The sequence below is a fragment of the Apodemus sylvaticus genome, chromosome 13 (assembly GCF_947179515.1).
Source record: "Apodemus sylvaticus chromosome 13, mApoSyl1.1, whole genome shotgun sequence".
Taxonomy (NCBI): domain Eukaryota; kingdom Metazoa; phylum Chordata; class Mammalia; order Rodentia; family Muridae; genus Apodemus; species Apodemus sylvaticus.
The window spans coordinates 19,201,212-19,214,885 of NC_067484.1; the positions used below are offsets into that span (position 1 = coordinate 19,201,212).

Sequence of the window (13,674 nt, forward strand, 5' to 3'; positions counted from 1 at the left end):
GTCCAGTTTCCTCCTGTGGTCTGAAGTCTGAGATGCAGGGTAGTGAAAAACAGCCAGGAGAGAACTCATCTCAGGAAACCTTTACCTTTGTTTCACAAGTCCCTGGGCAGATGGGGTCTTTGCTAGAAAGTTCAATGACACGGAAAAGTTATCTGAACAGTGCAGAGATGTGGTAGACGCTAAACACATTTCCCTCAGCCACTTATCAAGAGGCACATTTGTTTTCTGTCTTTTCCTTCCATTTTCTTCCGTGTGCGTTGTCTCCAGACTCCGCACCAGAAATCAGAACAGATCGATACCAGTTTGGAAAACGGTGAGACCCTGTCTCAAAATTGGAAAAAGGTCTGGGGATGTAAATGAGGGTTGAACAGTTGCCTCGCATCTGCAGGGACCAGTTCAATTCCCCATAGTATTAAAAAAAAAGGTGCAGATGACTATCATTTTCTTCTCCTCCAAAACCTGCACCGCCTGTAGGGAGTCAGTCCTTGCATTGTAAACTTGTCCTCGGCGTCCGTCTCTGGAGCTCTCTCTACTTGCCAAGTGGAGACTCATCCCATTTTCTCAAGGTCCCGAGCCCAGCACGTGCTCTGCGCCCATTTTAAGGACCGGTCTGCAAAACTCCCAGTAGTGTGTGTCACCATTATCAAGGCGGGCTGCCAAACCGAGGAGTGACTCTGCAGAGGTGGAATTTTGGGCGTCTGAGGCGTGTGTTGGCGGAGCGGGGTCCCCTGGAGGACTGTGTCACCGGCAGGTGGCGCGCTCGCCGCAAGCCCCGAGGCATTTCCCGAGCCAAAACTTGAACAGGACGTTAGTGCGGGTGTTGGAGACGAGCGGTTCCAGGGAACCGAGCTGGTTTTGGCCCCTGCGGGAAAGTGGCGGGAGAAGGGACCGGACACCTTGCCGGAGTGACTCCACGATTCGGGCATCGTGAGCTTCCTTCGGAAAGGCTTCTCGAGTGGGTGAGTACTGGGCAGCCCTCGGGACGCGGAACCCCGTGCTTTTAAAGCTCGGAGTTTGCACGGCTCGGCATTTCGGCCCTCCGAGTCCGACGTTACCGGATCGAACGGAGGGCGCGCGCGAAAGCCCAGGAAGCGGGAGCGCTGGAGCCCGCGCTCAGCGAAGGGCGCGCGCGCGCGTCCCCGCCGCCAGATGGCGCTGCGCAGTTTGCTCCCGGCCGGCCGCCAGCTAGCCAAGGTTCCCGCCGCCACAGCGGCCGCTCTAGCCGGCAGGCGCTGCTCTGTGGTTCCGGGCGGAAGTGAGGCGCAGAGCGGAACGGCCTCTGGTGACATTTTCTTGGGGCGGCGCGGACGACTGAAGGGAATTGGTGTTGGAGGCTGCGGAGGCGGCGAGCTCTACTCTGCCCCGCTGCGGGGGCTCAAGCCACGCTCCTCTGCTCGCTGCTGAGAGTTGTCTGAGGAGAAGGGGGCGGCCGGGCCGCCGCGGCCCGAGTCTGCGGCCCGTCAGCGCCGCCCGGGTGGGCGCGTGCCCCGACGGGGCGCGCGGGGCCGGCGAGGAGGCACGGACGGCAGGGCGCAGGTGAGGCACCAAGGGGTGCGGGGCCGAGGCCTTGGTTGCGGGGCGAGCCTCGGGGTCGGGGCTGCCTCCCGGGGAGGTGCTTGTGCGGCTGAGGGGAGCACGGCCGGGCTGCGGGCTCTGCGGCGTCCGAGCGCGGGGTCACGACGGCGGAGGCGCGGCCCGGACCCCCCGCCCGCCCGCCCGCCCGCCGCGGTGACCCTCGCGTCCTCTGCCCGTCCGTCGACGTGCCCTTCCCCGGCCGCTGGCCCCGAGGGGACGGCGGGCTGAAGGGACCGCAGCCCCCAGGCCGCAGAGTTGTGTTGGAGCAACTTTGCGGAGCCCGGCCCGCGGGAGCAGCGGAGGCGGCCCCTCCTCCAGCTCGGTCCCCGAGCCTGGCGCCCACACCAGCCCGAGTTGCGGAGAGCCTCCTCCCGCGGTGGCCTTGGCGGAGCGAGAACGGGCTTCCCTGGCTTGGTGCTGGCCTCTTGCCGCTTCCTCGACTGCGGGTCGGCAGATGCCCGGAATCCATGTGTGTGGGTCTCCGACGCTGACCTGCGACTTTGTCAACTTTAAGGGCCATCGCAGATGTACTTTGAGGACCCCCGGATTAAGGACTCTATTGCCTCCCCGTTTCCCAGAGTACACCATCACTATCGCGTCCCACTGTTTATCTCAAAGCACTTACTTTTGTAGTGTTTTGTGTTTTTTCTTTTTAATGGAGCTGCCCCCTGTCAGACTCGTCTGCCATTCATTCTCACCTTTAAATTGCCCGATCTTTGTCACAAAGTAGAGAGGCTCCCCGGTTGAGGGAGAGAACCCGTGCAGCCCTTCCGAATCCTTCACCTCTTGGGCAATTTGTGCTTGCGGTGCTTTTTGGTTTTGTGTTTGAGCCCTTGTACCTGACTCTTTGCATCCGTTTGGGTGAACGTACCACCGATGATGCTTTGTAAAGGCTGGGCCACTTAATTATAACTGGGCCTGACAGTTTGCTTAGCTTATTACTGTATAGTATCATTAGGCTCAAGTTAACAGTTTGAATAGCTCTCTTTCTCCTCTTGGGATATTTTAAGGATGGAGGCTATTAACTTTGCAATGTAGTTTTGCTGATCCTGGCACTCTGGATTTCTCCAGTAATCAGAGCATTGCTTTTTGGTTTAACAAGCAGTTTAGAGACCTACATATGTGTCATCTCCTATCTTGAAGAATTACGGCAGTAAACTCCCTCCCATTTGGAGGATCATATTTATATGCTAGTATAACGTAAACAAGAGTGTATTGTGCATAGTACATTGTCGATAAATACGTAGTTATTAATTAAATTTGAATTTAGGAAACAAGATGGACTTGACTTCAGTGACCTATAAACTACTTTAAAAAGAATTTGACCGAAATTCTAATTCATTTCTATTACACGAAAAAAAATATTTTTAACATATAAATTGACTTTCTTTAGCATGCTTCTCAGTAATGCGGTTTTTTGTTTGTTTTGGTATTTGTTTTTGGTTTTCAAGACAAGGTTTCTCTGTGTAGTACTGGATGTCTGGAACTAGCTTTGTAGACGAGGTTGACCCTGAACTCAGATCCTTTTGCCTCTGCCTCCCAAGTGATGGGAATAAAGGTGTGTAACTGTATGCTGGCCATGTAGCGCTGAATTAATTAATTCTTTCTTTCTTTCTTTCTTTCTTTCTTTCTTTCTTTCTTTCTTTCTTTCTTTCTTTCTTTCTTTCTTTCTTTCCTTCCTTCCTTCCTTCCTTCCTTCCTTCCTTCCTTCCTTCCTTCCAGTCCTGGAACTCACTCTGTAGACCATGCTGGCCTCGAACTCAGAAATCTGCCTGCCTTTGCCTCCCGAGTGCTGGGTTTACAGGCGGGTGCCACCACTGCCCAGCTTAGCGCTGAGTTCTTAAAATGGTAAACTATACTGACTCTGTCTCTGTCCCCCTTTCCCTCACAATTGTGTGTATAGTGTGTGTGAGACAGGGTTTTGTGTAGCACAGACTGGTTTCGAACTCCTGATTCTCCTGCATTCATCTTCCAAATAGCTAGGATTTCAAGTGTTGTTAACATAGGTGTAAACATCAAAATAAATGTGTAGAATTTGAGAGACAAGTTAGTCAGATTTTTTTTCCCTTTTTAAACCAGTCTAACCTTGTAGTTCAGGCCAGTCTCAGTCCTCCTGCCTCAACTTCTTTCATGCTCAGATTTTTCAGTTTGAGTTAAATTTTTATGTTTGGGTACATGTACTGTTTCATTAAGTGGAGGTCCTTGGAGTTTGTGGGAGTTGGTTCTCTATTTACATCATGTGGGGCCCAAGCACTGGGGTAGGTGTCTAACTTACAGAGCCATCTTGTTGGCTCCATAAGTCAGATTTCTTAATGAAATGCCATCTCAACTTTATGGACAGTGGATCGGATTTTGAAACAAGAAATTGGCCATTGTTAGCTTCATATTAAGTTCACAGTGCATTTGTAATTTAGCTTGTTTGTATGTATGTATGTATGTATGTATGTATGTATTGGTGTTTGTGTATGTTGGGGAGAGGCAGGGTTCAGGCTGGCCATGAATTTGTGGCCGTCTTTGTTCCTCTGCCTCTGGAGTGCTGGGATTGCAAGTGTGTGCCATTACTCCTGGCATTATTCACACTTCATGTGTATTCATAGGAGACTGTCATGATGCTGTTTGTTTTATGTAATTCAAGCCCTACATAATGAAGATAAGTTTAACTTTCAAGTATAATGCAATTCTGTTAGAGCCGTACTCAACCTGTGGGTCCCATCCCATTTGGGGGTCAAATTAAGAGGTCCCATTATCAGATCAGATACTTAATTTACATTATGATTCATAACAATACAGAATTACAGTTATGAAGTAGCAACAAAATAATGTTATGGTTGGGGTTACCACACCATGGGGAACTGTATTAAGGGGTTGCAGCTGCCTGGTGGTGGCAGTGGCGGTGGCGGTGGCGGTGGCGGCGGCGGTGGCGGCGGCGGCAGGTGGATTTCTGAGTTCGAGGCTCAGCCTGATCTACAGAGTGAGTTCCAGGACAATCAGGGCTACAGAGAGAAACCCTGTCTCAAAAAACACCCTCAAAAAAAAGGGGAGGTGTGTGTCTCAGCATCAGGACACTGAGAACCGCCGTGCTAGTGCTCTGCATTCAGCGTATGGCCTTTCAGATTTTGCTCATAATATTTGTGTTGATATCATACTTTGGAATTTTTTTGTATTCATATTTCTGGCAGTGATACTTTAATTCTTTTTTACTGAACCAGGTATGACCAGGTATGAACTAGCTTATGCCTGTAATACATACCGAGGCAGGAAGATGGCTTTGAGTTCAAAGCCAACATGTGTGACAGAGTGAGATACAGGACAGCCTAGATTATAGTGTGGGATTGAGTCTCAGAAATAAATAAATATGTTTACTACGGAACTAATAATTTCTGTGAGCTTGTGTGGTTACTCATTGTTCAAGAAGTTGTTTTTGTGGGATCACTAATCTTACAGTTTTGCACCAATGCGTACATGAAGAGACACGATGGATAGACAATTTGAGTATTTTCCTCCTCTTTTAAAGCTTGGATGTAGTAGCAACCCAATCCTTAATTTAGTAACTTTAATAAAAGTTATCTTACACCTTCATTTTCCTGCATATAACTAGGTGTATGAAAATAACTTATAGAGTATATTGTATTTACTCTGTAAGTTATAAACTCCAGAAAATACATTATTAATGTGTGTTCTCTGCATCCTGATTTAATTATATTATTTTTGTTTTTTATATTAATTCATTAATTAATTTAGAGACAAAGTCTATATAGCCCTGGCTGGCCTGGAACTTTGTAGCCACCAGGCTGGCTTCTAATTCATAGAGATCTACCTGCTTTTGCCTCCCCTAGTGATTTTAATATATTATTTTAAGAAAGATTTGGGGCCCAAATTTTTCTTTGTTAATGATAATTATGTAGGCAAAATGGAATAGACATAATGACCAGTAAAATGATACTAGAAGAGATGCGAACAAAGAAGACAATATTCAAGTGGGACTTTTTTTTTTTTTTCTGGTGAGATGAGTCTTACTTACTATGTAGCCTTGGCTGGCCTGTAACTCACTGAGATCCCACCTGTTTCTGCCTTGTCAGTCAGGGCTGGGATTAAGGGCATATGCCCTGGCCTCATTTGGCACCTCTTTATCCTCAGCCCTAAGCTATTGATTCCTAACACTTGCCAGCAGTTCCGTGGAGCTGTGATGGAGCATGCTCGAGAAACTTCAACTTTTTTTTTAAAAAAAAATTATTTATTGTTATATGTAAGTACACTCTAGCTGTCTTCAGACATCCCAGTAGAGGTTGTCAGATCCCATTACAGATGGTTGTGAGCCACCATGTGGTTGCTGGGATTTGAGCTCAGGACCTTCAGAACAACAGTCAGTGCTCTTAACCGCTGAGTCATCTCACCAGCCCCTAAACTTCAGCTTTTGAACCTAATGTTTGAGGTGAGTTTCTAGACAAGCACTTCTGCTAGGGACGGGTCTAAGTGAAATCACATCTTTCAAGCTCTGAGTTGCCTTGTGCTGTCAGGAGGGGAATGGCTGTGTTAAGACAGAATAGGGCCAAGTGGCAAAGATTTCTTGGTTCATTAATGGGGGGTTGTGAAATTTTTTTAAGCTGCTTCCCCATCTCTCAGTTAGAATAAGAACTTAAAAACAAGCTATTATAGCCTAGGCTGGCCTGGGATTTGTGATCCCCTACATAGCATTCAGAGTGCTGGAAGGCAGGAGGTAGGTAGAGCTTCCATCCTGATTCACAAGGAGTAGGCAGAGATGGGGAGTGGGGAGACTGAGACTGAGCGAGGCATGGGCCACCCAGTGACACAAGGCCACACCCAATTCTTTCCAAACAGTTCTACCAACTGGGGACCAAGCATTCAAATATATGAGTGGATGTGGCCATTCTTATTCAAACCACCACAGTGGGAAAGTGCCTCTGCTGAGCCCTCTCTCTGGCCCTGATTAGGTTTTCTTTGTTACTTTGAATTTGACTATTGTCATGGAACTTTATAAAGACAATTTTGTCAGTCTTTGTCTTTTAAATGTACCTACTTTCCTTATCTTTTAGAACTCTCATTACTGAACTTCAGGGAAAGAAATAGTGCTTTTTGTGTGGGCAGCCTCTCTCCAGAAGAGTGGGATTGATGTTCAGTCAGTTTTCGCACTCAGCCTACAAGGTCTTGTGGTAAAGGAAGAGCAGAGTGAGCTAAGAAAGGCTAAGAAAGTAACTTGTTCTCCTTTTCAGTGTTTCTGAGCTCCTAGAAGAGGAAACATGCAAACCGTGCCGTGTGTGTGTGTGTGTGTGTGTGTGTGTGTGTGCACATACATAAAAAATACAGACTTATCAAAATGTAGCATCAGCAGCTGGTGATTCCTAATGTGACTTTAAAATGCTTTAACCTTTATGAAAGATTTGGTTAGTTCTATTTGGGATTTCTGGGTTTGACTTGGTTCTTATAAATATAACTCTGTTATTTTTCATAGCTTTACTTAAAATAAGGAACTTTTCTTCACTTGGCCAATAGGTAGATAATGTAAGTCTATAAAGTATGAATTTGGTTTTATTTACATATTTACCGGAATTTTTTTTTCTAGTTAGATAAAAAGTGTAATTTTTTTTTTTTTTTTGGATTTTGTTTTTTTTCGAGACAGGGTTTCTCTGTATAGCCCTGGCTGTCCTGGAGCTCACTCTGTAGACCAGGCTGGCCTCGAACTCAGAAATCCGCCTGCCTCTGCCTCCCAGAGTGCTGGGAAAAAGTGTAATTCTTATCAGCAAATCCTACTTTGTGTGAATGTAGGTGAATCTTACAAAGTAGTTAATTGAAACCCCATTTACTGATTTTTGAAGTGCCAGGTGGAGATGGGTATGTAGATAAAATAGTTTCTAGCTAAGGAAATGATTCTAGGGAACCAGATGATTCCTAAGTTTCCTTCCTGCTTAGAATGTGAGTGAGAGGAAGTATGCTATAAGGGGAAAGCACTCACAACAATTGTAGGCCAGAGCTGGGGTTTCCTTTGTAAGCCATTTTCAATAAGGTTTTGGAAAGCAGCGTTTTTTCTTAAATGGCTCTATAAGCTTTAAGTGCCTGGAAACAGACAGACTGCCTGTCTGTCTTTTCTTTCTTTCTAAATATACTGCCATTTCCTTTGCAAAATGCATTTTTCCACCTGAATTCAAGTTTATGTATTAATAAATTAGCGTGGGTGTTTGTTCAAAGAGCATCAGCGGTAAACTTATTAATATTTTTAGAGTAGCTATATTCATAAAATTTAAAAAATTTATTTGTTTTATTTTTATGTGTATCAGTGTTTATTTGTGTAAATATGTGCCACCACTTTGTGTTTACTCAAGGAGACCAGAAGAGGGTGTTGGATCTCCAGCAGCTAGAATTACAGGCAGTTGTAAACTGCCTTTGGTGGGTTCTGGGACTGAACTTGGAGCAGTCTGGGGACTGCTCTCCTGTAAGAGCAGGAAGTCTTCTTTAAACTACTGAGCCTTTTTTTCCCACTTTTTTTTTTTTTAAAGATTTATTTATTATATGTAAGTACACTGTAGCTGTCTTCAGACACCAGAATAGGGTGTCAGATCTCTTTACAGATGGTTGTGAGCCACCATGTGGGTGCTGGGATTTGAACTCAGGACCTTCATAAGAGCAGTCAGTGAGCCATCTCTTCAGCCCTTTCCCCCCCCCCCCACCCTTTAGAGCAGCCTTCTCTCCTACCCTCTCTTCCTCTCCCTTCCCCTCCCTCTCCCCTCCAACCTCCCCCCCCAAAATGTATGTATGTGTGAGTGTACAATGTACATGTGAGTGCAGATGCCTGAGAGAGTCAGAAGAGGCTGTTGAGCCTGCTGGAGATAGCTGTGAGCTCCTGAGAACGGGGACTGGGAACTGAATTCCCTGCAAAAGCCTTTGGACCACTGAGCCTCGAAAAACATTAAGTTAACATTTTTTGTTGTTGTTGTTTGTTTGTTTGTTTTTTGTTTGTTTGTTTGTTTTTGGTTTTCCGGACAGGGTTTCTCTGTGTAGCCCTGGCTGTCCTAGAACTCACTCTGTAGACCAGGCTGGCCTTGAACTCAGAAATCCGCCTGCCTCTGCCTCCCAAGTGCTGGGATTAAAGATGTGCACCATCGCCCGGCTGGCTTAAATTAACATTTAACCATCAAGTGTTGTCTGTTTTTCTCAGCTGCAATCCAAAGAACAACTTGCTATGAGCCTGAAGGTATGTATAGTTGATAGATTTTCAGCAGCATTTTCCTCCCTCCCTTCCTTCCCTCCCTCCTCCCTGCCTTCCTTCTGAACCTGAGATCCCAGCATATGTGGTGACGGATACTTTGAATCATCCTCGGAGAAAGCTAGAATGGCGAGAGCAAATGTCTGAGAGAAATTAAATCTTGTATGTTACATTTTTCTTGTATCTTAAGTTATTCTTGATTTACAGTAATGGTGCTTTAGAGTGAATGCATTAGAATTTTTTTCTTTGATGAAGTGCTTTTTGCAGTTGGTAACTTCCTTAGCCTCCTACTTGATGCTGCTGTATTCCTGGTCCTGGTGCAGGGCCAGGTGCATGCTAGAAGTGATAGCATCTGCCCCGTGAAGTGAGTGAGTGAGTAGCTGTTATCACTCCAGGCCCGTTCATCCTGCTCCTATCAGTTCAGAGAAGTTGGCTGGCAGATATGCAAAGCTGCCTTCGTGGTTGCAGCCTGGCAGTTTGTATTTCTGTGCTTGTTTGGCCAGATCCCACATGCTCCCGATAGCTCGCTCAGATCCCACATGCTCCCGATAGCTTGCTCAGATCCCACATGCTCCCGATAGCTCGCTCAGCTTTATCAGCATCAGGGCTCCTTCTGTGTGCTCCAACCCTTTGACGCTTATTTTCCAACCAGTCTCACCCTTACGGAAAGAAAAGCTCAACAACAAAGTTAATAATTCCAAATGTCTTGTGGGAGTGTTTAGGGTTCTTCATTATTTCGTAAATGTGTTTTTATGGTTATTTAGATCAAGAACCAAATACAGTCTTTGTATTGTTTAGTAATCTCTAGTTCCTCTCTTTTTCTTTACACGTCATGTATGAAGAAATCAAAATTTTCCCACAGTCTGAATTTGTTAGTTCTATAGTGATGATGCGTATGTTCTTCAGGCCCATGCATGTTTGCAAGTTGGTGTCTTCTGTTATGAGAATTATTTGGTTTCTTTTCTGTGATGTATATTTTTTCTTTTTTCTTTTTTCTTTTTGTTTTTTCAAGACAGGGTTTCTCTGTGTAGCCCTGGCTGTCCTAGAACTCACTCTGTAGACCAGGCTGGCCTCGAACTCAGAAATCCACCTGCCTCTGCCTCCCAAGTGCTGGGATTACAGGTGTGCGCCACCACGCCCGGCATGTATATTCTTTCTTGGTCAGGTTGTTTTCCTTGGCTGGCAAAGAGTCTTTAGAGTTACTGTTGAGTGCTTGCCTCAGGAGGCACATGTTTTGTTTTGTGTGTGATGATAGCCTCTGTTGGTGGTAATTGGCCAGCTCCATTAATGAATTTCTCCTGTTTCATCATTTCCAGTTGGGAGTGTGTGTGTGTGTGTGTGTGTGTGTGTGTGTGTGTGTGTGTGTGTGTAGCCTCTTTAGTTTCCTTCTGAGAATTGGGGAAGGATGAATTTGCTGTGGAGAAAAGACTTGTTTTAAACTTATCTGTAGGTGTTTCTACTCCAATCCTATCTTTGGTTCCTGCATAGTTCACATTATTTGTGCTACAGCTTCTCAAAATCCTTACAAATAATTGAAAGTTGTTGGGAAACAAAATGTTTTTTTGAAGCATTGATACTTGTACTGTTGTTACTAGACTTAGTGGTCTTTGCCTGTAATTCTAGTGGTCTATGCCTGTAATTCTAGTACTTGGAAGGTGTAAGCAGAAAAATCAGGAGCCTGGGCTACACGAAACCCTGTCTTATCAAAACAAAAAACAAAACCCTCTTTAAAGCTATGTATTTGTTGTGACCATAGTCTGAATAATTAACTCAAGTGTTAATTTTCTTAGATGATGGCTAGTATTGCAATTCTCCATTTAATACACTTTTATAGCTGTCTATCTGATGTTGGGGATTAAACATAGCATGCTAGGTAAATACTCTTATATTGAGCTACATCCTGGAAGATTTATTTATTTATTTATTTATTTATTTATTTATTTATTTAAGAGTGTTTGACCTGCATGTAATAAGTGTGAGCTTTATGTGTGTGTGCAGTGGGGGTCAGAAGAAGGTATGGGATACCCTGGAACTGGAAGAATGGGCTGTGGGCCACCATGTAGGTCCTGGCAACAGAACTTGGGCCTCTGCAAGTACTCTTAACCACTGAGTCATTTCTTCAGCTCTGGGCCTTTGTTGTTTAAAGATATGATCTTTGTATCTCAGGGTGTCCTTGACCTCACAGCCTCCTGCCTCTCTGCCTCCTGTATGTTGAAATTGTAGGTATAAGCCTTGTTCACAGTACTGCAGGAAGGGCCATCTTGTCTATGATGTGTAAAATAACATATTTTTGGTTTTTTTTCCAGTGTTAGGGATGGACCCCAGGACCTTGCTTATCCTGGACAAGCATTCTGTCATCACTGATTTGCATTCCTAGCTTATGAAACACATGGCATCTCTGTGCACAGCACTGTTTGAAAGCCCTGCTTCATTCTGTTTTTATTTTATTTTATTTTATTTGGGTTTTTGGATTTGGTTTTTTTTTTTCGAGACAGGGTTTTTCTGTATAGCCCTGGCTGTCCTGGAACTCACTCTGTAGACCAGACTGGCTTTGAACTCAGAAGTCCACCTGCCTCTGCCTTCCAGAGTGCTGGGATTAAAGGCATGCGCCACCATGCCTTTAATGAATGCTCTGCTTCATTCTAGTTTGATCTTTGTGTGTTTGTAGTTTGTCTTTGTTTCTAGAATGTACGTATCCTGTTCTGTTTCTGTGATTAAGAGATAAACAGAGCCAGGAGTAAAGGCCAGTCTGGCCTGCATGCCAAGGACCTGGGCTACAAGGGGTCCTTTTGATTGCAACTTTAGAGAAATGTGTGTTGAAGACAGGACAACAAGTAGGAGTCCTTTCTTTTCCTCTACCATGTGGGCTCAGGGCTCAAACTTAGATGGTCAGGCTTGGTAACAGTTACCTTTACATGTTGAACCATGCCCTAGGGGTTTTTTTTTTTTTTCAGTATAGTATTACAAGCATTCAAGGAATTTATTTCCCAATCAGGTAATACAATGTTGGTTTTATGTTTAAGGAAAAGTTATTAAAAAGCAGTATTTACATTTATAAAATAGCATAGTATTGACTTATACTACTAATAGGTTGTATTAATTGAGCCATAGATCTAGGCAATTAATTGTCTACATACTATTTGCATATCCTATAAATCTTTTGAAAAATAATTTCTAAAGCCTTGTGTTGTTAAGAACATATTTATTGGGAAAGTCTGTGCTCAGAGAAAATAAACCAGAATATTCTTTTTTTTTTTTTTTTTTTTTTTTTTTTTTGGTTTTTTGGATTTGGTTTTTTTGGAGACAGGGTTTCTCTGTGTAGCCCTGGCTGTCCTGGAACTCACTCTGTAGACCAGGCTGGCCTCGAACTCAGAGATCCACCTGCCTCTGTCTCCCAGAGTGCTGGGATTACAGGCGTGCGTCACCACCGCCTGGCCAGAATATTAAGATTCTATTTCAGTGCTTTAAAGAGATAGTTTAGAATATATTTTTATTTATTTATGTGTTTGCTTGTCTTCATATGCACTGTATATGTGTGTTGGTGTAGGTGCAGGTGCTCTGGAGGCCAGGAGAGGACATGGGAACCCCTGAACTGGAGTTACAGGTGGTCAAGAGCTGCTTGGTGTAGATGCTAGGGAACCCAGGTTCTCTTCTCTTCGAGAGCAGTATTCTTATCAACTGGGTTCACGCCTGGTGGTGGTGGCACACGTCTTTAATCCCAGCTCTTGGGAGGCAGAGGCAGTTCTGAGTTCGAGGCCAGCCTGGTCTACAGAGTGAGTTCCAGGACAGCCAGGGCTACACAGAGAAACCCTGTTTCGAAAAGCAAACAAACAAACAAACAAACAAACAAAAAAACCTGGGTTCACTCTCCATCCCCATCAGTACTTGTGTGTGCTAACACAAGCTCTCCTGTGTCTTAAGTCCTAATCTTTCTGTGTCTATAGGCATGCCAAGTTTCTATCCTGGAGTAGAACCCAGGGCACAACATGTAGATATAAGCCCTCTTCCACCTGAGCCCTATCCCCAGGTCTTGTCTCAGCCTCTTGAATATGCCCTACCATGCTCAGCTATACTTGTTTTCCATTTGTGGTAAATATTAAGACTGAGTAAGGGGTTATTTAGAACATTTAATGAAAGCCTTTTGCTATGGTCTTAATTTTTGTTTTTCCAAAATTTCTGTGTTGAGATCTTTACTCCCATCCTTGGTGTTAAGGTGAGGCTTTGGGAGGTGGTTAGGTCATAAGGGATCTGCCAGAATGAGTGGGATTAGTGCCTTTATAAAAGAGGCCAGAGAAAGATTAGAAGAGATCAGGGGTGTTCAGGCTACACTGGCTGTGGGCATTGGAGAGGTATTAGATTGCTTCTCCCTTCCATCATGTGAGGATTCAGTGAGGAGGGAGGAGCATTCTGTAAGCCAGAAAGCAGACCCTGGCCAGATACCAGATCTGCCAAAACCTTGATACTAGGATGCTAGTTGCTATGACTGGGAGAAATAAGCTCTGCTGTTTAAGCCACTTAGTCTCTGACGTTACAGACGCAACCGGAATGCACTAGGGACACTTTTCTTCAAGAAAAACTTCTAAGGAAGCTGTGTGCATATATGTATGACTATGTGTGTGTGTGTGTGTGTGTGTGTGTGTGTGTGTGTGTGTGTGTGTGTTTAGGGTGGGGTAGAGTTTAGACAAGATTTCATTGTGGAGCCCTGGATAGCCTGGAACTTAATATGTAGACCAGGCTGGCCAATGAATTTGCACCATTTCTCCTTTCTCTGCCTTCTAAGTCCCTGGCTTATTTGAGACAGAATCTTGTTTTAAAGCTCAGACTGGCTTTGAACTTCAGCTTCTCAAACCCTGAGATTGCAGTCAGGGACTATTATGGTT

General features: G+C 44.7%; 1 protein-coding gene across 3 annotated transcripts in view; it reads left to right on the forward strand.

The window, feature by feature from the left end:
• The first annotated feature begins 750 nt into the window (after window positions 1-750).
• Window positions 751-13,674, forward strand: part of Ark2n (arkadia (RNF111) N-terminal like PKA signaling regulator 2N) — an 87,017-nt gene continuing 74,093 nt past the window's right edge. For 2 of the 3 annotated variants that reach the window (XM_052155170.1, XM_052155173.1), the window contains exon 1: window positions 1,254-1,536. The gene's annotated coding sequence lies outside the window, so the exon portion shown is untranslated. Of the gene's footprint in view, window positions 960-1,253; window positions 1,537-13,674 lie in introns of those variants that run through there. The other variant, XM_052155172.1, reaches the window with a different exon arrangement.